Here is a 24,220-nt window from a genome sequence, read left to right on the forward strand (position 1 = left end):
CTGTTACTGCTGCCCAGAGAGAGTGAGGATTTTAAGGTAGTCAGTATTGTTTTGTGTAAGGCTATGTTCCTACAATGAGTACTTGATGTTTTTTCATTGCATTTTTTACATGTGCTTTTATGGCATTATTGACACTGCAGGTTTATTATAATTATTATTATAGCAGGTTTGTTTTAGATATGTCCTGCTGTATGGTTTTGACAAAACTTTATTCATATATACATAAGTAGATTAAATGCGTTTTAAGGGGAGAAAGGCACTAAAAACATATATGGGTTTTTTACTAGGAGATTTTCCGCATCTGATGCAATTTTATGCTACACTCACACAAAGAGCTTTTGGTGAGTTTTTGATGCTGTATATTAAATCAAACACCTTACAGTTCCTGCATAATAAAAACAATCCCACAACGAGTAGATTGGGTGACAAGGCATTAGTTATTCTTCTGGATCGCAAGTGGAAGCACTTAAAAAAAAAACTTGGGGTTCTTTACATACAGTTCCAGCAAAATGGATGGGATTTATAGAAATCTCCTGCCCCTTGGGCTTCTTTTTTACTCAACGTAAACTGACTTTTCTGGCGCGTTTCAAATCCGCAATATATCAATCTGTATTACGGATACACTGATTTCTAGGCCTCAGTCCCACTGCTGTATAAATCAAAAAAGTGCAATGAGAAAAAAATCACATTGCACTCGCACCAGTGTTATACAATGAGGCAGCACTCATCTACAAGTTTTTCCTCAGCTGTAGTCGGGCTGAGGAAATAATCACAGTATGTAGAGTATATCGAACGAGACTCGCCAATGTAAGTAGATGGGTAGGAGAAAAAAATTGGAAAGCACATGGACCATTTATATGCCATCCGATTTTTAAGCACACATCTCAAAAAAAAAGGAAAAAAAAAATCTAATATAAAGATATAGGTAAGTAGATGATAGAAAGATATTAGATTGGTAGAATAGATAGATACCCTGCAGATATATACTTTAACAATCCCCCTACATATTATACACTTGCACCCTTTTGTGCTTTTCATGTGGCACTAAAGGATGTTTACGCTTATTTAACCTAATAAATAATTTTACAAAAAACGTCGTGATAACCATCAAACCAAAAACAGACAGCTGCAAGCTGATATTATCGGGCTGGAAAGGTCCAAGGCTATTAGGCTCTTCCCAGCCTAAAATACCTGCCCACAGCTGCCCCAGAACTGGCACATCACAAGATGCTTCAATTCTGGTGCTTTACCTCAGCTCTTCCCAATTGCCCTTGTGTGTTGGTAATTCTAATAATGGTAGTTGGGGCTTGATGTCAGCTGTTAATTGTCCCAAAACACAACTAACACCAAACCATTGTGTTAGTAATGGAGAGGTGTCTATCAGACACCGCCATTACTAAGGCAGTAAGTAAGAATAAAAAATGAACTTTTTATCTACAGATATAGATAGATAGATAGATAGATAGATAGATAGATAGATAGATAGATAGATAGATAGATAGATAGATACTTCTGCGTTACTTAGGGCTTGATGTTTGTTATTGGACAATTCACAGCTGACATCAACACCAACTATCATCTTTATCAAGTTGACACATCCTACCACAGAAAGAGGTTGTATGGCAATCGCAAAGAGCAGGGGAGACAGAGTGTAGCCCTGCCATGTGCCCCTGCCCAATACGATCACCTCTGAAAGGACATGGTCCCTATCCGCGCCCTAGGCTCTCGCACTAAGAATTAGATGTTTCCCCAAACCTCATTTTAACCAAAACTGCCCACAAGAAATTTCACTAAATTCTATCAAAAGCTTTGATGGGATCCAGGGAACAAATTATCCTCCGTCCATGATTATCAACAAAAATATAGACGCTGTAAATTGATTGCAGTGGCCTTACCTGGCATAAACCCAGCTTGGTCAGTGTGGATAAAGGGTGCTTTACATGCTGTGACATCGCCAGCGATAGCAAGTGATGTCGTGCACGATAGCACCTGCCCCCGTCGCTCGTGCGACATTTTGTGATCGCTGCCGTAGCGAACATTATCGTTACGGCAGCGTCACACGCACATACCTGGTCAGCGACGTCGCTGTGACCGCTGAACAATCCCTCCTTCAAGGGGGAGGTGCGTTCGGCGTCATAGCGACATCACTGCGGCGTCACTAAGCGGCCGGCCAATAGAAGCGGAGGGGTGGAGATGAACGGGACGTAACATCCCGCCCACCTCCTTCCTTCTGCATTGTCGGTGGACACAGGTAAGGAGATGTTCGTCGTTCCTGCATTATCACACAAAGCGATGTGTGATGCCGCAGGAACAACGAACAACTTCATACCCATGGCAGCAGCGATATTAAGGAAAGGAGCGACATGTCAACGATCACCGTTTTTGAACGATTTTGCAATCATTGATCGTCGCTCCTTGGTGTCACACGCTGCGATGTCGCTACCGGCGCCGGATGTGCGTCACTAACGACGTGACCCCGACGATATATCAGTAGCGATGTCGCAGTGTGTAAAGCACACTTAAGAGAGAATAACCTTGGAATGACATAAAGCCAAGGTCTTTGTCAATATTTTAAGATCAGTTGGTAGGATTATACACCTAATTAATTAATTCTATGGCTTGAATGTGTTGCTTGGTGTTGTGGTCATCAGTTGGTAGGAGCCAGATAGGCTTGTAGGAATTCGGAAGCAACAGGTCTTTGCAGGATTTTAAAATAACTACAATAATGACTTCAGACATTCGGATAGTTATCCAACCTCAAGAGCATGATCGAACACCTGTAGCCATTCAGGTAAAAGCAGCTCCCCAACCTCTGTATATAATTCAGCAGGCACACCATACATTCCAGAAACCTTAGAATTTGCCATCAATATCGCTGACTCCTGCAATTCCGCCAAAGTTAGTTGAACCAATAACTGGATCCTATCTCTATGGCACAACTTTGGCAGTGTAACCTCATCTGGATATTTTATGATTTGAGCCAATGGGGACCTCAATCTAGATTTATATAAATAGTCATACAAGTTAAGAAAAACCTCAAGAATGTCTTCTATCTTCATTAGTACCTTCTCGAGTGTTAATCAAGGTCAAGCATGGAACGCCTTCCTGAGCCCTTGCAATTTATAGAAAGTAGATGTCCCATCCTCTCCCCCTCTTCATAGTATGTTTAACAAAAAAACCTGCTTATTAGCCGCTACCTCAAGTGTATACGGTTCTAAGGCTTCCCGCGTCCACCTCCTGTCTGATGCTCTGTTTTCACTTAGACATTGAATATAGGTCTATTCAGACTTGTGTACCCGTTTTGACGGAGTCAACCTCTTACTTTCTAGTGTCAGTTTTCTTTCGGCTCATAAGCTGAATACACGTTCTTCTTAGTGAGGCCTTCAAAGCAGCCTACACCACTATACAAAAATCGCTTGAACTCCAGTTATCTCTAAAATAGGTTTTAATACATTCAGAAATTTGAGACTTACTTAACAGAGTTATCTAGAGTAAGTTAATCTAGAGATCGTCATCCCGCCTAACTGGCATGCACCAACATTGATCTTTACATAGACTGGGGAGTACCCTTGGTAGATATTCTATTTGAAGTAGAAGCTATTAATAAGTAATGTAATATACAAAGCTGAGTGTATGTGCGTATGTATGTGTGTATGTCCGCTAAAGGAATCTGCACCGTCACATTTACAATCATGAAATTTTGCACAGACATCTCATTTGACTCAAGGAACATCAGTGTTTCATGGAGCACGTCGGAGGTCACAACTCAATGCAAATCTATGACAGCATTGTTTGGGCCCTGTCCTGTAATAAGAGCTTGTGACGTAATTTCTGACTTGTGATCACAAGATGGCACTGCGGGAGTCGGAGCGATGCTGGAGGGTAAGTATATTACTAGAGGCATGGAGCTTAGGTTAAGAGCACCACTTCAGTGCTGAAAACCTGCCGCTGGAGTAAGGGATGGCTAATTATGATACTTAATCCTGCCTCCCGAAGGTAGCTGGCTTAGCTTATAGAGCCCACTGGAGTACCATCAGTACATTTTGTTTTTGAATCGGTTATAAGAAATGATAGGAACTTCCATTAAAACATGAATAGACTTTCTATTAATGTCACATGTACCGTATATCACCCATATATATATATATATATATATATATATATATATATATGTATATGTCACATTTATATAATAATTGTTATAGTGTGCATCTAAAGTCAAACTTTTTTTTTCTCAGTAAAATCTTTTTAGAAATCTGTCTCCTAGGAAAATTTCCATCGGTACGACTCAGTACACTTGACCTCACACAGGAACGTGAGCCCGGGTTGTGGCTGTACACATTGTATGTATACTTACATGCACTAAGTAAGGCCAATATATGGTAGATAATAACACCTTAATAACGCGTGTTATGAGTAATATCACACGCTTTTATGAGAACCGTATGAATAGTATGAGCGTTCAAGGATTTATCTTATTTACTAAACTCATTGAACCTCCATCAAGCTGCCACCTCTGACTATCACGTGAGAACAAGAAGACAAAGGAAGGCTCACAGCACTTGGATTTCAGCTCTACAGTGACTGTAATAAAATGGCAGCTCTGCAGTTATACAGATACTGAGCACCAGTATAACGCACAGGTTCTGGTGACATTTGCTGCACTTGTACTCCCTTTTTCCGTGTAAGCCATGACAGTCTCCTGCAGAGAAGAATGCAATTCTTGTTTGAATCGTGCAAGAAGATTTTTGAAGTTCTTAGTGTTGTTTCGGCTCTCAATTATTCATAATAGCATATACCTTGGACTCCATAGGAGGGCCTATCACTTCTTCCATCACCCTGTCTAGCAGAAGCAGAAGAATCGAGGAGGATCACTGTTTCCATAATTGCTACACTTCACACTGGCAGCAGACAGAGGATGCGGGCTCCTGAATGACAGAACTGGAATACATATACATATTCAGCCTTGCTGTGACCTCGCACGTGTTTCCTCCTAAAGCTCTCAGATCCATGTGACAGTAATGCTTAGGTACAACGGCACACTCTCAATGTCTGACTACAGCAGATGAATCACATCGCTGCGTCTTAGGTATAAGGAGCATACTGGTTGCTGTCCTCGAGGAAAAGAGAGTTATTCTCAATGTTAGGGGGATATAAAAACCCAATCTGGAAATATAGTTTTGGTTTTTTTAATCACCTTCACAATTTCCTAGAAATGTAAATGATTATACAACATATAATGTAGAACATAAAGAATCAGCAGAAGAACAGGATCTTTAGCTGTACTTATGAGGACCGGTCACAAATGTCCATTAGCACTGGTACTATACCCCTCACAGCCTGCACCATGGACTTGGTGTATCCAAGACTTTCATATCTTTCAGGCCACGTGCACATATTGAGTATTTGGTGAGGGTTTTTTTTACCTCAGAATATGTAGCCAAAACCAGGAGTGGAACAATGAGAGGAAAAGTACAAAAGAAACAAGAGCATCACTTCTGTATTTATCACCCACTCCTGTGTTTGGCTTACAGATACTGAGGTAAAAAAACTGACCAAATACTCAACGTTTGCATGTGGCTTTAGACATGTGACTCAAAGTAAGGCCACGTGAACACACTGAGTATTTGATGAGTTTTTTTACCTCAGTAGCTGTAATCCAAAACCAGGAGTGGGTGATAAATACAGAAGTGGTGCCCGTGTTACTATTATATTTTTTACACTGATTGTTTCACTCCTGGTTTTGGCTTACAAAAAAACTCACCAAATACTCAATGTGTGCACGTGGCCTTAGATCTGGGAATCAATGTAAGGTCATGTGCACATGTTGAGTATTACTATTGGGTGAGTTTTTTACCTCAGTATTTGGGGCCAAAACTAAAAGTGGGACAATCAGAGGTAAAGTAAAATAGAAACACGGGCACCACTTCTGTATTTTTACCCACTCCTGGTTGTGGCTTACAAATACTGAGGTAAAAAACTCCCCAAATGCTCAACGTGTGCATGTGACCTCAGATCTGGGAATCAATGTAAGGCCCTGTGCACACGTTAAGTATTTGGGGAGTTTTTTACCTCAATATTTGTAAGGACCCTTTCGCATTGCGTTTCAATGGCTCTGTCAGGGTATACGTCCGAAATCCCTCTCTTCCCCCCACAAATCGTGTTTCGGACATGTGCGCCGACAGGGCCATTCAGTATAATGGAGCAGACAGAGCAAGCGTATGCTCTGTCTTGCACCATTTTCGGGTCTATATGCTTTCTGCAGGCGGATGCCCAGACGTAGCAAACTACGTTCGGATGGCCGCCTGCAAAAAGCGTATACATCCAAAAATGGTGCAAGACAGAGCATACGCTTGCTCTGTCTGCTCCATTATACTCAATGGCCCTGTCGGCGCATACGTCCGAAACACGTTTTGTGGGGGGAGGGGCGGGATTTTGGATGTATTCCCCGACGGAGCCACTGAAACGCAATGTGAAAGGCGCCTTAGCCAAAACCAGGAGAGGAACAATCAGAGGAAAAGTATAACAGAAATACACTTCTGGATTTATCACCCACTCCTGGTTTTGGCTTACAAATACTGAGGTAAAAAACCTCACCAAATACTCGTGTGTACAGAGCCTTAGTGACCAGGCTTGAATGGACCTTAATGATGGACCTTTTTTATGCCTTTCCTGCTTGCAGCAGCCATTACTGGGTTTTTTTTTCATTGATGAGGCTGTATGAGCCTATCCTTTATGCAAGACAAATTGTTTTTTAGAGCTGCTATGGGGGACATATAAATTAGTTATTTAGATACAGTATATATTTGTTAAAATGGAAATATAGAAAAAAGTTATTTTTTGTTTAGTTACTTTTTCAATTTTTATTTATTATGCAATCAATTCTCCAGGTTTCTATGGTGAGGTTTTTATTCACATTTTTTCAAGTAAGGTGTTTTTGTTTCTTATTTTTTTGTAGATATTATAGACTTATTTATATTATTTACATAATTTATCCCCAAGACATTATAAATAATGATGAGCGAGTTTCGAAATACTCGTGCTATTTGTGTGAGTAGCAAATAGTACAGCATTCGGGTTACATTGCGAGGATTCCCCATTGACTTGCATTGCACACACTATTCGGAATGCATATGCAAGTATTAGACAATACTCATTAGGAGTACAGCGAATCCGAGTATTTCGAAACCTGCTCATCATTAATTATAAAAAATCTCTGTGAAACTTTTTTCTTCTTTTATTGTTCATTTTTTCCCCACGTTCCTTAGGGTACCGTCACACTTTAGCGACGCTCCAGCGATCCCACCAGCGAGCTGACCTGGTCAGGATTGCTGGTGCGTTGCTACATGGTCGCTGGTGAGCTGTCAATCAGACAGATCTCACCAGCGACCAGTGACCAGCCCCCAGCCCCCAGTGGAAGCGATGCTGCGCTTGGTAACTAAGGTAAATATCGGGTAACCAAGCGCTTGTTTACCCGATATTTACCTTGGTTACCAGCGCACATTGCTTAGTGCTGGCTCCCTGCACTCCTAGCCAGAGTACACATCGGGTTAATAAGCAAACGGCTTTGCTTATTTACCCGATGTGTACTCCGGCTACGCGTGCAGGGAGCCAGCACTGGCAGCCTGAGAGCGGCGTCCACTAGTAACCAAGGTAAATATCGGGTAACCAAGCAAAGGGCTTCGCTTGGTTACCCGATATTTACCTTGGTTACAGCTTACCTCAGGCTGCCAGACGCCGGCTCACTGCTCCCTGCACATTCAGATCGTTGCTCTCTCGCTGTCAAACACAGCGATGTGTGCTTCACAGCGGGAGAGCAACGTCCAAAAAATGAACTAGCACTGTGTGTAACGAGCAGCGATCTCACAGCAGGGGCCATATCGCTGCTCAGTGTCACACACACCGAGATCGCTAATGAGGTCACTGGTGCGTCACAAAAACCGTGACTCAGCAGCAATCTCGCTATGTGAGAAGTACCCCTTATACATCCATCAAAGCGCCAATTGCAAGTGAAAACAGACCCCTACTCTGATAGTCACTGGCAAAGATGATCTGCAACTCTGCGGATCCAGCAGGTCTCCCATGCTGGAGAGACCAGATAATCATATAATAACCAGTTCCTATATAAGCATCGACTCTACCAATGCTTCTGTTTGTTGCATAGTGCTCAATGAGCACAAAGTAGCTGGCAAAGGAGAAGACAAAGGGTCCCCAGTTGTGTCTGATAGCCAATATTGCAGGAGCTTTAACCCCTCGTCATTAATTTCGAATGGCGTGGTGTTAACCGAAGACCAGGCTGTGTACATGTACAGCACTTAGTCATTATCTAGTCAAGGAAGCACACAAGGACAACAACTAACACAAACAAAATCATGGTGGTTTTTCCACTGCGTACAACATAGTGACTTTTTTCCTATCAATATTTCCAAAATTAAATACTGTATTTCACATATGAAGCGGTAATAATGGCAAATATGTACTGTCCTTCCTAAGATCTTCCTCCTCAATGTTATTACCAAAATGTTGTGCTTCCTTACACTCCTTTTGCTGTGAGCCATGTTCTTCTCATGTTCTTTATACAGTATATACAGTGCGTATACAAGTCGTACATTTCTAACTGCACACAATGGGTGGGAGAAGGAGAGGGCTCTTACAATGACTGACTGACGAACATAAAGGAAGAAAGGAGGAGAACTGAAGGAACATGCTGATCACACAAACTTGTAATTTGGGAAAGAAGACCGGAGAAAATAAGCTGAATTTTAACTTTAGTAGGCAAATGTATAGAAGAGCTCAGAAGTTATGATATTATTCTCTGCATTTTTCTTCTTTAGATGTTACAAATCAGCAATTACCATGTTTTTTTCTAATGAAATACTAGATACTCCAATGTATAAAAAAAATCATATTTTCAGCCTTGTTTAAAGTTAAGTGAAGGAAATTTTATGGATACAAATTAAAGCTAAAATGTTTGTACACGCCAGTCTCTTAGGAGCTGTCGTGTCGTGGGATTTCACTCTATTCACCCACTGTAAAACGTAACACTGACTGCACACTGTAATTGGAGACAAATCCAGAATTAATTAAGAGTCCGTCTGAAGGTGAATCCTAGCCCTGAATGTAAATTCTGTGAATCATTGGTCACCCAGGCCATAAAGGAGATTTAATGTGCTAAAAATATCACCACTGTGTCAGGTAAGGCTCTGTTCACATGTCCAGTTGTCATTTCTTTGTAACGGATCCAGTATTTAAAAAACTAACAAACAAAAAGGATCTTTTACAAACAGTAAAAACAGTTGTCAAATGGAAACCGAAGTTTCCCCTTTCGAATGGATCTGTTTTAGGCCTGTTTCACATGTCAGTGAAAAAAACAGACGTTTTTCAATGACGTCTTAAAAACATACATACATAGGTCCCTCCATGTGCCGTGATTCACAGCATACGTGTGTTCGCCATGTGCTATCTGTGATCCATGATAACACAGGGAGATCAGGTATTCCAAACTCACCTGAATCCGCTCCTGCTCTCCGTGGTGCTGAATCTCCGGCTCTGCTGTGTCTGGCCGCTGCTGTGTCACTGCTGCTGCTGCTACTTCCGGGTCGTGGTTCAGTGCATATTCATGAGAGTAATTAGACGGCTTGGAAGCAGCAGGCAGCAGCGGCCGAACACCGGATGTCCTGGCACATGTGATTGTATGCAGTCAGCTGCCATGCTGCCACTCTGGGTGGGGGCGTGTCTGACTGCGCGTCTGACTGTAATTAGAGGTCCAGGAAGTGAATGCGAAGCCTGAGAGTAGCGTACAGCCATACCGGAGCCTTGGTAAGTACAGCCCGCTTGTTCCCATTCCTCTATCCTTTCTACCACCATTTTAATCACCAGGTTCTGCTCCCCATAGACTTATATGGGGCAGATTCCAGCCTGGTTCCGTTTTTTTTTTTTTCTGTAAAAGAGAGAAGGGTCCCGCCGGTCCCGTTTTTTTGCGAATCCACCCAGCTCTAGTAGTATTACTTCAGGGCTACAATAAAAAATAAACCGCTGGGGTGCTGCTTTAACAATGTATAAGTAATTGATCAATGTTAAGTTAGGTGTCAAATTACAATTTTTTAATATAATTTCCCATTAATGTGCTATCTGCGTTAAGGTAAACTTTGCTACATTAGTATGCCACAACAGTGATGCCAGTTCAGTAGGGCATGACAAGCAGTAATATATATAATATGTCTGAGGTGTAGTATAAGAAACAAAAAATTGACCAGCACGTCCTAAGAAAAGCAAGTGTGAATAGGTGCAAGCTGCTATGACTGCCTAATACACAAAGGAAAGAATACAGCAGCACTCTAAGCCTTTTTTAATTAGCACTGGTTCCTAACTTCCCTTTAAATTTATAATATATATACTATGGTTCGTCATTGTTGTAGAGAAGATATTTGTATGACGTCTATGTTACAGATGATTATTTTTAACTAAAAATGGCACAAATATATACACCGGAAACAAACTGGGCAATGCAAACAAAATATATTAATCTAACATAAAGCTTTAAGAATAAAATACTATCTAAATATTGACATAAAAAGTGAGCCAAACATAGGTATGTTGGTACTATAGAAATAATGATGATATTATTATTATTATTATTATTATTATTATTATTAATAATATGTGCATGTGGTAAAAGTGATTCAGTGTATATTGTCTCTAATATTGCTCTCAGGTTTATGCCAACCACACTACTGTAGTAGCATGGCACAGAAATCATCTTAAAGGTTGCTACATCTGTAGTTATACAATGACCAGAACAATACATACCAGAACCTACGTATTTTTGTATGAGTGTTGAGTGTGCATATATTGTGTCTGCTGGATACTATATGCACCGGCACAACCATTGAAGCTTGCTCTACGGATGCAATTATTTTCCTACCTTAAATACATTTTTGCAAGATATATATATCTTAAAGGGAAATTTGCATTTTCAAGATCCTATACTAATATGTAGTAGGTGTAATAATAAGAATATTAGCAAATACCTCCAATTAGAGATGTATTATAGTTCTGATTCAGTATGTCACTTACCTCATGTGCGGAGCATTGCAAGACCTTAGGTATACATGTTTATGATCACGCATATAGTCACAGTTATTTAGTTGTCCGTGGTCATAACCACTGATACACAAGGTCCTGCAATGCCCTGAATATGAGGTAAGAGACAGCTAAATCAGAACTATACTACATTTCTAAAGAGATGTATTTGCTAATATTATTATCATTACACCTACTACATATTGGGATAGGTTCCATGCAGGCGGGCATACCCCTTTAAATCAAGGAAAGTTTTCAAAAATAGGCCTTACTTTATCTATCTATCTATCTATCTATCTATCTATCTATCTATCTATATATATATATATATATATATATATATATATATATATATATATATATATATATATCTATCTATATCTATATATATATATATACACACACACACATACATATACAGTATATAATATATATATATATATATATACACATAGTGTGTATATATATGTATATATATATATACTGTATGTATGTGTGTGTGTGTATATATATATATATATATATATATATATATACTGTGTGTATGTGTGTGTGTGTGTATATATATATACACACACACACACATACACACAGTATATATATATATATATATATATATATACACAGTATATATATATATACACACACACACATACATACAGTATATATATACATATATATACACACTATGTGTATATATATATATATATATATATATATATATATATATTATATACTGTATATGTATGTGTGTGTGTATATATATATATATAGAGAGAGAGACAGAGAGAGAGAGATATAGATATATATATATATATATATATATATATATATATATATATATATATATATATATATATATATATATATATATATATATATATATATATATATACACATACAGTATTTTTTCTTTTTTCCCGGAAACTCTTTGGGGTTTCAAAGAAAGTAAAGTTGAAAGATCCAAACAGGGACCATAGGAGTTGATGACACTAGTCCAGATTCTCCCCTGGCCGGCTCTTCCCAGCGCGGCTAGAGGTGATCATCAGGACTCTACCTCGTGTGCACATAGGGGGAGACCTGTCAATCACCTGCAACAGTGCTGGGAACATCTTCAGTGTATATTTTTCCTAAAATTCAGGGAGCATTTCAGAGAAAAATTTACCAATCTCTGATTAATGTTGCCCGATATTTGCGCCGCATGAATAGGATGACAGGTTCCCTTTAAGTGAATCAACACTAAAATGACTATCCATATAATCATATCATTGGTAAGATCACTGGGCACTTCCTTATGGCAGCTTCTTCTTCAGCACAAGCTTGCTGACAGGAGTCTGTGTTACCAGACAGCAGAGGACAGCTGAGCTTGAAAGATGAAAATGCCTTTCTTTCAATGTAAGTGATGGCTGGCATGATATTAATTGATATCAATTGCTATTAAACATACTTGCAATGGATGACTGCACTTTGACAGCATGTGTTTCCTCCCAAGGCCCATTTGGATTGCTATTATAATTGTAATAACAAGTGAAAGTAAAATCTAAGGTATGAAGAATGGAGCTACTGTGCCCGGGATAAATTTCCCCTGACAATATGTATTTAATAACATGTGTCTCGCAGCTAAAACGGAAACGGAGCAATATTTTATTCTTCGCTCACTCCTTTTATTAAACTGTAAAATAATGAAAAACAGCTTTCTTTTAATAAACTTTAAAGGAACTTGTGATATCATTGTATCTTTTAGCAACGGGCAAAAAAGGATATAAAAAGAGAAATGCTACACGTTACCGTATATCCTGTATTTTTTTATCATTAAAGTGTAGAAATTTGAAAGATCGCTTGTTAAAATAAAAGATTAAAAAAAAAATAATTTTTGTATCTGTTTTTAAAGGGATATTCACCCTCCTGTGATTGTTTTATGGTTGTAAAATATTTCAAATATTTTCAAAAATAAAAAGTTGATAAAAAAAGGGATCTCCACCCACTTACCCAAATTAATTGGTTGCATTTTCTGGGACTTAAATAATATGGTTCATCCTTAGGCCTCTTTCATATTGCGTTCTGATCTCCATTCATTGGTCCTGTTGGGGCTTCTGTCCAAACTCTCCCAAAATAGGTTTCGGACATATGCGCCGATGGTGCTGTTGACTATAATGGTGCACGAGGTCACCATATGCTCTGTCGTGCACCATTTTCGGGAGTATGAGCGGAATTATTAATTATTATTATAAGTATACTACATCTGGATGTCCACCTCCAGAAAGAGTATACTCCCGAAAATAGTACATAACAGAGCACATGGTCACTGCACCATTATAGTCAATGGCCCCGTCAGCACATACGTCCAAAACCCCTTTTGCGGGGGAATTTGGACGGAAGCCCAGACAGGACCACTAAACGGAGATTGGAACGCAATTTGAAAGCCTTATGCCGGTGTCACACGGTACGATATATCGGGCGATATGTCGTCGGGGTCACGTCATTAGTGACGCACATCTGGCATCGTTAGACATATCGTAGCGTGTGACACCACTGAACGACTGTTAACAAGCAAAAATACTCACCTTATCGTTGCTCGTTGACACGTCGTTCATTTTCAAAATATCGGTCCTCCTTCTGTGCTCCGGTTGTTCATGGTTCCCGAGGCAGCACACATCGCTCCATGTGACACCTCGGGAACGACGAACACAGCTTACCTGCGTCCCGCCGGCTATGCGGAAGGAAGGAGGTAGGCGGGATGTTTACGTCCCGCTCATCTCCGCCCCTCCGCTTCTATTGGCCGGCCACTGTGTGAAGTCGCTGTGACGCCGAACGTCCCTCCCCCCCTTCAGGAAGAGGATGTTCGCCGCCCACAGCGACGTCGCTCAGCAGGTAAGTGCGTGTGAAGGGGTAAATGACTGTGCGCCACGGGCAACTAATTGCCCGTGACGCACAAATGACGGGGGCGGGTACGATCGCTCGTAGATTGTCCCGTGTGACGCCGGCATTAGGCGAGGGTCACACAACCGTATTTTCTGTCATTCCAGAAAATCTGTCCAATTATGTTAATAACGCTCTGATCAGACTCCAATCAGAGTTTAATCAGGGGATGTCATCTGATTTTCTTGCATGTGGAGAAGTTGGGGAAAAAAAATCTCAATCGTCTCCATTCTGTCTGTCCGTAAAAATCAAACCTGAGTGAAGTCCGATTTTTCCACAGACTCATTGACTTGCTGGCCGAGTGAGATGCGATTTATGGTTGCAAATTGTGTATGCTGGACATACTAGGACCAAGGAATAAAATCAGACGTGTATGGCCCAAAGAATAACATTGGTCTGAGCCTGATCCAATGTTTTGTTGGATCGAACTCAGGCTGAAATTACAGTAGTGTTACTCTTACCTATGGATCAGAGTCTGATTAGCATAATTGGACCGATTTTCTCAGATGACAGAAAATACGGTTGTGTGACTCTAGCCTAAGGGGTGCTTTACACACTGCAACATCGCTGCCGATATATCGTTGGGGTCATGTCGTTAGCGACGCACATCCGGCGCCGGTAGCGACATTGCAGCGTGTAAAACAAATGAGCGACGATCAACGAGTGCAAAAACGTGCAAAATCGTTGCTCGTTGACACGTCGTTCATTTCCATAATATCGGTGCTGCTGCAGATACGATGTTGTTTGTCATTCCTGCGGCAGCACACATCGCTATGTGTGACGCCGCTGGAACGACAAACATCTCCTTACCTCCGTCCACCGGAAAGGAGGAAGGAAGGAGGTGAGCAGCATGTTCCGGCTGCTCATCTCCTCCCCTCCTTTTCAATTGGGCGGCGGTTCAGTGACGCTGCTGTGATGTCGCTGTGACGCTGAACGAACCGCCCCCTTAGAAAGGAGGCTGTTTGCCGTTCACAGCAACGTCGCAGAGCAGGTATGTGCATGTGACACTGCCGTAGTGATAATGTTCGCTACGGCAGCGATCACCACATATCGGCCGTGCAACGGGTGCGGGTGCTATCGCGTTCGACATCGCTAGCAATTGCTAGCGATGTCGCAGCGTGTAAAGCCCGCCTAAGGCTAAGCCTTCAATAATTGATTAGAAGGTGTCCAACCTTTGACCCCTGTCATAATAAAGGGGCTGTCAGTCCAGTGTAAGTGAGACTGATCTACAGTACTAGACACAGCTAATTGCACAGATGATCTGTTGTTCCAGTGTAAAAAATGAAGAGAGCACAATGTTTACTGGACTGCCACAGGCCCTTTATTGGTGGGAGCCCGGATCAAATAAAAAACTATAGGAATATAAAAATGTAAGTTCTCAAAATTGAGACCAAAATATTAGGTGGCGTTGACAATGAACAGAGGACCTGGACATCCAAGTCTTTGGGGTTCTCTTCTCTCCTGGCCAATCTCCACAGAAGAGAGTTTAACTCAATGTTAGCCTCTGTCTGGTGACATCCTATGCAGCAGAGGGACACCTGCACGACTTTCCTTCACCATAAAAATTATTAAGGACTTTCACAACTTCAGACCTCAATGATTTCACAGTCTGGAGCCTCATGGTAAGTAGAATTTGAGGAGATAGGTGTAGAGATCACTTGAACCTCCCCCAAAAGCCACATACAAGAAATTTCTTATCAAAAAATGTTTCCCACATCTTCATTTAAAAAAAATTCAAGTATCAGTCTCTCAACTGTTCTTTTTTGGTTGCCTTTTCTATCACTATATATAACATATTGGTAGATGCATATCAAGAGTGTGAAGAGTATGTAAGGATCTATGCGTCATGCATAGTCACAAAACCTTCTGCATTATTACATGGATTACCTCATTCTTCTTCTACATTACATGAATTAAATAGTGCAGGCTCTGTACAAAAGGAATACAAACTCTTATCACAGTTACCGATGATGACTATACAGGTTTACATTTAATGGCATACTGAAGAAGGTAACAGTTAACTTCACTGACTCTATACTTATAAATACTTATAATTAGCTTTGTAGGAAAATATTAAGTATATGACAATCATAATACCAACTCCCCTAAGATGGTACTGGCTTCAGCTTTCATGTAATAATACTGAGCTGAGACATTATGATATAGATAGAGCATGAGAGAGACAACACCTTCAGTAAGGTCAGTGACAATGACACAACAGCTTGTACTACTTGTATGCAGCAATGAAGGTCATATGTTTTACTCTGGTCAACAATATAGATTTCAGCCCATAATGAATGCCGACAGACAATAAACAAGCTTGTTTAAAGGTTCATTCAAACAGGTTGATACAAACTGTCAACAGTATGCATATTATGAGCAGCACATCCCATTTACATGGGCAGCAACAGCAGACAAACGAATGTTGTTTTGAACACACGTGTCAAAGAACATGTGTATAATATATTTTGGCCAGCATTATTTTTGCGTACTCTACTCTTAAAGGGAACCTGTCATATAAAAAAATAAATACTATTAAACCTCAGATACGGGGTCAATCAGCATTCTGACATACTGCGGCCGCCGGACAGAAAGTCCTGCTGCAGGGAGGAAACCGTTTTTATTCCTCCAGGCAACCTTGCGCATTAAGGTAATAAGGAGTCAGCTGGCGCAGTTTCAGTCACTGCTCAGAACATAGTGAGCGGTAGCTGTAACCATGCCCCTGCCACTGACTGACAACTGGCTCAGCATTGCATCAGTACAGAGCCAGACATCAGTTAGTCCCACGGCATTGATACAGCTGCCCTTCACTATGCAGTAGATGTTAACTGATACTGCGCTGACCACACCCCTATGACTGAAAGCCCGAGCTGCAAGGAGGAATAAAGATAATTTCCTCCCAGCAGCGGGGCTCTCAGTGCGGTGGCCACAAGATATCAGAACACTATTAAACTGCAGATTAACCCCATAGGTGCTGGTTAATAGCGTTATCTTAAATTACAGGTTATTAAATTATAAGGGTGGCTGTATATGGATCGACCAGCGGCACAAAATAATCAAGGATCAGTAAACATATACCGAACGGTGGCCGTTTAATAACCGGTTTACAAGGCAAACTGCAGTTAGCGATGCACTGAACGATCTGTATTAGTACGGAAAGGCTGCCATGGTTCTCGGTAGGGCAAGTCCTATTAACACAAGACAAAGCATCACAATAAATGATGATGTTTGGTGCTGCACAAAAGATCATTTCACCCAGTAAACGAGCGTTTTGCTCTGTCATTGGGTGATCGGCAGCCTATTTACACTGAAAAATTATCGTGAATTAATATATTTGAGAACTCTAGTTCACGATAATCTTTCAGTGTAATGTAGTTTAACCCACATTGAGTAACATTTTAAAAACAATTTTCACACACAGCAATATTTGTGCCCCCTCTCTAACCATACAAGGGGTTATTTACGGGGGCTACAGGGCATTGGGGTGCTTGGGTACTGACGGAGCTTCGCTGAGTATCATGGTGGGTGCTTGGATATTTCGTTCATGAAACAATTACCACAACGCACAGGCTTCCTTCACTGTATGATGTGTGCGCACACCCCAGGGAGAGCCACTCGCAGTCCCTGAATTGCTCTCCCAGGGAATAAAACAAAGTTTTCGGACTAAGTGTGACCAAAAAAAAAAACCCTCCCTCCCGCTTGAAATGTTTTGTTTATGGCTGGCTGTATGTAGATGGAGACCTGAACATGCCAATCATTGACTTTCCATAATGCTCGTTACTCGTGTCGAACTCATTCGAGCGTGTGACCAGCTCAAATCAAGTAATGAGCATTTATAATGAGCATTTAAGCATTTAAGTGCTCACCCCTCACTAGTTACAAGAAATTACTCCAAGACTTTGATCATTCACTGAATGGCTTATTAAGTTCACACTATAAGGACAGTACCATTACTACCCTTTGGTTTCACATAACACAGAAGTTAGGCTGATGAGAAGTTAGGCTGATGAGAATTTAGACTCACGAGAAGTTAGACTCACGAGAAGTTAGACTCACGAGAAGTTAGACTCACGAGAAGTTAGACTCACGAGAAGTTAGACTCACGAGAAGCAAGGTTCATGAAAAGCTAGGCTCATGAAAAGCTAGGCTCATGAGAAGCTAGGCTCATGAGAAGCTAGGCTCATGAGAAGCTAGGCTTATGAAAAGCTAGGCTCATGAGAAGTTAGGCTCATGAGACGTTAGGCTCATGAGAGGTTAGGCTGATGAGAAGCTAGGCTCATGAGAAGCTATGTGCATGAAAAGCTAGGCTCATGAGAAGTTAGACTCAAAGGAAGCAAGGTTCATGAAAAGCTAGGCTCATGAAAAGCTAGGCTCATGAAAAGCTAGGCTCATGAAATGCTAGGCTCATGAGAAGCTAGGCTCATGAGAAGCTAGGCTTATGAAAAGTTAGGCTCATGAAAAGTTAGACTCATGAGAAGCTATGTGCATGAAAAGCTAGGCTCATGAGAAGTTAGGATCATGAGAAGTTAGGATCATGAGAAGTTAGGCTCATGAGAAGTTAGGCTCATGAGAAGTTAGGCTCATGAGAAGTTAGGCTCATGAGAAGTTAGGCTCATGTGAAGTTAGACTCACGAGAAGTTAGACTCACGAGAAGTTAGACTCACGAGAAGTTAGACTCACGAGAAGTTAGACTCACGAGAAGCACGGTTCATGAAAAGCTAGGCTCATGAAAAGCTAGGCTCATGAGAAGCTAGGCTCATCAGAAGCTAGGCTCATGAGAAGCTAGGCTCATGAGACGTTAGGCTCATGAGATGTTAGGCTCATGAGAAGTTAGGCTCATGACTTTGTGTTTCCTCGCAAGGTGATACGTTTGAAGAGCCTGTTTGACAAAAAGTTAGAGGGACCTGGACTAGATCTGTCTTCTTGGTTATGGTGTATACATATAGAAATAAATATTTAATTGGCTAAATACAGAATAGTAGAGCGTGCCATCACTATAAACACTCATTTATCTAAGTATTTACTTTTTCTCCCAAATCACCTAAGCACAAAAGGAACAAAGCTGAAACCTCCAGCAAGGTTAACGCTACCTTAGTATGTTTAGCTGAAAAATAAACAAGGGTCATTCACTGCACCAATCCTAAGAATGTACGCAGTTTTTTTCATTTTTTTTTCTGTCTTCTGTCTTAACTGCCTCCCACGTAATGTAAATACATTTATGCTTCTAAAACATTACTTATTAATTAGATCATATAAATGCACAGTTACTATCCTCGGGTGACTCCGGACGGGGACGACGTCAGCATTGTGCTTTGCTGTTCTGCTTTCTAAGGCAGAGACTTTCTTTTGCCCCTCTCATGTCTTTTAAATCCACCACAGACAAAAGTCGACTGTTTAACCCTGATAAAAACGAAAACTTCTTATAATAATTCAGTGTCACAAACAATTTTACTTTTCTGAATACAATCACAGCGTTAATTTTCAGTTTTTGTTTTTATCTCCCCTTCTCCCAAGAGCCATAACGCTTTATTTTTTCGTCCACAGACGTATGAGGGCTTGTTTATGGCATTTTTTGCTGTACTTTTGAATGACACCATTGATTTTATCACATAATGTACTGGAAAAATAGGAAAGAAAATTCCAAGTGTGAAAATTGTAGAAAATAAATCATCGCAATGGTGACATTTTTTTAGGGGAATTATGATGACGTACATTGTGTGGTAACAAATGACCCGGCATCATGATTCTCCTTGTCAGTGTGATTACAACAATACAAAACTTGACTTGTCCATTTTTTTAATTTATTTTTAAAAAAAGAAAAAAAAAATTGAAATTTGTTGTAAAATAACTTTTTTTTACTATGTGTAAGGCTGGGGCAACACGGGGATTAGTGCGATCCCCTCGTATGACACTCGGCTCACGCTGGCAGTACAGCAGAGCCAAGTGCCATGCGAGTGTCCCTACGACTGAGGTTCGATTGTGGGAGCGGACCAGCACTGAGGAGGGGCGGGCCAGCGCTGCGGAGGGAAGGGAGGGATTTATCTCCCTCTCTCCTCCGTAGCTGGCTATTGCCATTCTCGCTCTGCACTCACGTTACACCGGTGTACCGCGACTGCAGTGCGATTTTTCTCTCGCCCCATAGACTTGAATGGGTGCGAGAGAAAACAGGATCGCATTACAGTCGCAGCATGCTGCGATTGTTTTCTCAGTCCGATTAGGGCTGAGAGAATAATTGCTCATGGGTGCTGAGACATAGGCTAATATTGGTCCGAGTGGAATGCGATTTTTTATCGCACTCCACTCGCACCGATTTTCATGCCGTGTGTCTTAGGCCTAAAGGGTGCTTTACAAGCTGCGACATCGACAGCCATAGCTAGCGATGTCGTGCGCGATAGCACCCGCCCCCGTCGTTCGTGCGACATTTGGTGATCGCTGCCGTAGCGAACATTAACGCTACAGCAGCGTCACACGCACATACCTTTTCAGCGTCGTTGCTGTGACTGCCGAACAATCCCTCCTTCAAGGGGGAGGTGCGTTCGGCGTCATAGCAACGTCACTGCGGCGTCACTAAGCGGCCGCCCAATAGCAGAGGAGGGGCGGAGATGAGCAGCCGGAACATGCCGCCCACCTCCTTCCTTCCTCATTGCCGGTGGACGGCTGGTAAGGAGATGTTCGTCGTTCCTGCGGTGTCACACGTAGCGATGTGTGACAGGTGTCGCTACTGACCAGCCAACGATTTTTGGTAAATGAGCGACGTGTTAGAGACCAACGATTTTTAACTCTTTTGCGATTGTTTAAGGTCGCTCCTAGGGGTCACACGCTGCGATGTCGCTGACGACGCCGGATGTGCGTCACAAACACCGTGACCCCGACAATATATCGTTAGCGATGTTGCAGCGTGTAAATGGCCCTTAAGGCTATGTTCACACACTGCTTCTTTTACTGCGTTTTTGGTGCATTTTTTAGGTCACAAAGATGCACCTAAATGCATGTATTTCCTTCCCCAAGCAAAGTCTATGAGATTTCTATTTTGCTGTCCACACTGGGCATCTTTTATTGGCTACATCTTGGCTGCATTTATGAAGATGCAGCATGTCAATTCTTTTTACGTTTTTCCAGTGTTTTTGAGCCCTTCTAGTCAATTGATTTGACTTAAAAAACACATTGGGCAAAACACGGTAAAAACGTGGCAAAAACGCATGCTTTTTTTATGCATTTTTGCCGCTGCCGCAAGTGTGTTTTTTGAGGCTAAAAACACTGCATCTTTGTGGTTAGTAAAGATACAGTATGTGAACATAGCCTAACATTTTCAGTCGATAGATCTGTGAAAGGGCTTAAATTTTCAGGGGTGAGCCAATATTTTTATGGATACCACTTTGGGATAGATATGACATTTTGGTCACTTCTCTCTGCATTTTTTGCAGCACTGTGGAGACAAAAAAATAAATACGGTACTCAATCACAATTTTGATATTTTGTTTTTTTTTCTGTTTACACCAGATTAATTGATTTTATATTTCGAAGATCAGAATTTCATTGAGGGGGCAATACTCAATATGTGTAGTTTTAAATTTTTAAATATAAAGTGGGGTGATTTTCAATTTTTTATTTTTTTTTCTAATTTCTTTCATGTTTTTAAAACTATTTGCTTTCCACTTGTTGCTTAATACAGTAAAAATCAGTTTAGTCTCATTTGAAGCCCAGAGACTGGCTGGGTTTCTATCTATGAGAAGTGAAGAGTGGACCCAGCACCATAATCCAGTATATTAAAATATCAAAAATTTAGTAGATATTAAAACATCCAACGAATCCAAAACTTGAGAGAACACGCATAAGGGCACCTTACGCGTTTCGGACAATAAGTAAAAACAAGTCCTTAAACCACCTATCATTAAGGACTTGTTTTTACTTATTGTCCGAAACGCAAAAGGTGCCCTTATGCATGTTCTCTCAAGTTTTGGATCCGTTGGATTTTTTAATACCTAATACATTTTTGATATTTTAATATACTGGATTGTGGTGCTGGGTTCACTCTTCACTTCTTCTCAGCTATATACCAGTCTGGCCAGCCTGGAGGACCACGAGCACCTACAAGAACTGGAGCGCAGTTGCCTATGGTAAGCTGAAGTCTCATTACCTTTCTTCTTACTGATTAGGTTTCAATGGAGCTCGGTGATTGCATGCACGGGGGTCACCAACAGTTTCAGCAACTCATCGGTGTCCTGCGACCACTTCATGGAACAGCCAATGGCACCCGCGCTTCTTAAGAGGCAGAGCCTGATTATGACATGCAGCCATTATCTGATGCAGGGCATGGCTTAGGCTTAGCCTGTGAAACTGATCTATACACCCACTGCCAACTTGTGCCGTATATGTATGGTGGATGTCAGGAAAGCGTTGTCCAGGGATATAAAACAAGGTGCACCACTGTATTGCATCTTTGCCTCATTCACTTCAATGGTGCTATAATACAGAGACAGGTTATGGAGAGATGCGGTAATGTTTTTGGAAGGAAGTGTTTATGTTCTTTGAATCCTGGAAAATAATTTGAAGCCGACTTATTCTCTTTAATTCCATCTGCTAATTGCAATGATATGGCTTTCAATCTCTGAGTGGAAAAACACGGATACCATATATGCTTAATATTGGATATTTATAGATACAGTATCTTACAGGGATACTTAAGCTACAGATATTTATGGCAGAGACACAGTATATGGCGGATCTTATCATGGTCATTAGTGTCACCATCAGACTATGGTGCCAATAATTAATATCTACACTGTTATGGGGGTAATGTCCCCCCTCCTGGGCCCTTTCCTGGTATATATGTCTACAATCCTAGTATATATGATCCCCATCCTGAGCCCATCCTGGTGTATATATGTGCTCCATTGTTCCATTCTGGTATATATGTCCCCCATCATGGGCTCATCCTGGTGTATATGCCTCCCATCACGCTGCAGACATAAAAAAAAAAAAAAAAAAATAAAAAAAAAAAGATTATAGTCACCATCCCTCCGCTCTACAGTGTAAGCGGGGCAGTGCATTATTTGAACGGCATGTTACATGCCGATATCAATTTTGGTGCTGGATCTATCCTCTTTTCTGCTGACATCAGCTACCAGCTAATCAAAAACAAGTATTCACAGCTCCCCAAGCCTGGGATTATGGGCGTGGTGGGCGTGGAGAGCAGTGAAAGTTCATTTTCTTTAAGGCTATGTGTCCACGGGAGAATGTAGCTGCGGATTTTTCTGCATCAAAATCCGCAGCTTTCCCGCAAAATCCGCACCTTTTCAAAGGTGCGGATTTGCCACGGATTTACCGCGGAATTGCCGCGGATTTGATGTGGATTTTGGTGCGGATTTTTTTTTTTCTTCCCAATTTTAAAGCCAAAATCCGGATGAAAATCCGCAACAATAATTGACATGTTGCAGATTTTTCCGGATCAAAATCCGCACGAAATCCGCTGCGGAAAAATCCGCAGCGTGGGCACAGCATTTCCAAAATGCCATAGAAATGGCTGGGAAGTGCCTGAGCTGCAGATTTTCGGGAAATCCGCGGCTTTTCCGCGAGAAATCCGCGGAAAAATCTGTGCATTTTCCGCAGCGTGGACACATAGCCTAATAGTGGACACATTTGATTGCCCCATTCGCTGCCGCTATTAAGGAAAATGAATATTCACTGCTCCCCACTCCCATAATCCCACCGGCTTCAGAGATGGGTTCGATTATGGGAGTGGGGAGCAGTGAATATTAATTTTCTTTAATAGCAGGCACACATGTTCACCTCAACCACCGGACACTTGAAACTATAAGACGCATTCCCTGCTTTCCTCCCAAATCTGGGGGTAAAAAGTGCATTTGATAGTTTGAAAAATATGGCAATATTTTAATAAATATCTTTTAATAAATAAATTAATAAAGATTTTTTTGAATCATTTCATCCACTTGGTCAGTGATCTTAGAATCACAGTATATGCAAACATTGGAATTTTATGACCAAAATCCCTGCTGAAATGAACAAATTACATTAAATTTCCCCAAGTTTCTAATCATTCACCCTTCATACTAATTAAACATGAAAGTTGAGTACAAAGTTAATGCTGGTGACACAAGAAAACTTTTACTTTTTTGCACCAGAGAACTTGAAGTTCGGTAACATTTTAACAGCTGCTGAATAAACACAACACTTATGGTTCTCTGAGCGTTTTCCACAA

The 24,220-nt window shown here is 41.0% G+C and overlaps 1 protein-coding gene across 1 annotated transcript in view; it reads right to left on the bottom strand.

The window, feature by feature from the left end:
• Nucleotides 1-24,220, bottom strand: part of CRIM1 (cysteine rich transmembrane BMP regulator 1) — a 943,646-nt gene that overhangs the window by 466,498 nt on the left and 452,928 nt on the right. The gene's annotated exons all lie outside the window — the stretch shown is intronic.

Source organism: Anomaloglossus baeobatrachus, chromosome 3 (genome assembly GCF_048569485.1).
Source record: "Anomaloglossus baeobatrachus isolate aAnoBae1 chromosome 3, aAnoBae1.hap1, whole genome shotgun sequence".
NCBI lineage: Eukaryota > Metazoa > Chordata > Amphibia > Anura > Aromobatidae > Anomaloglossus > Anomaloglossus baeobatrachus.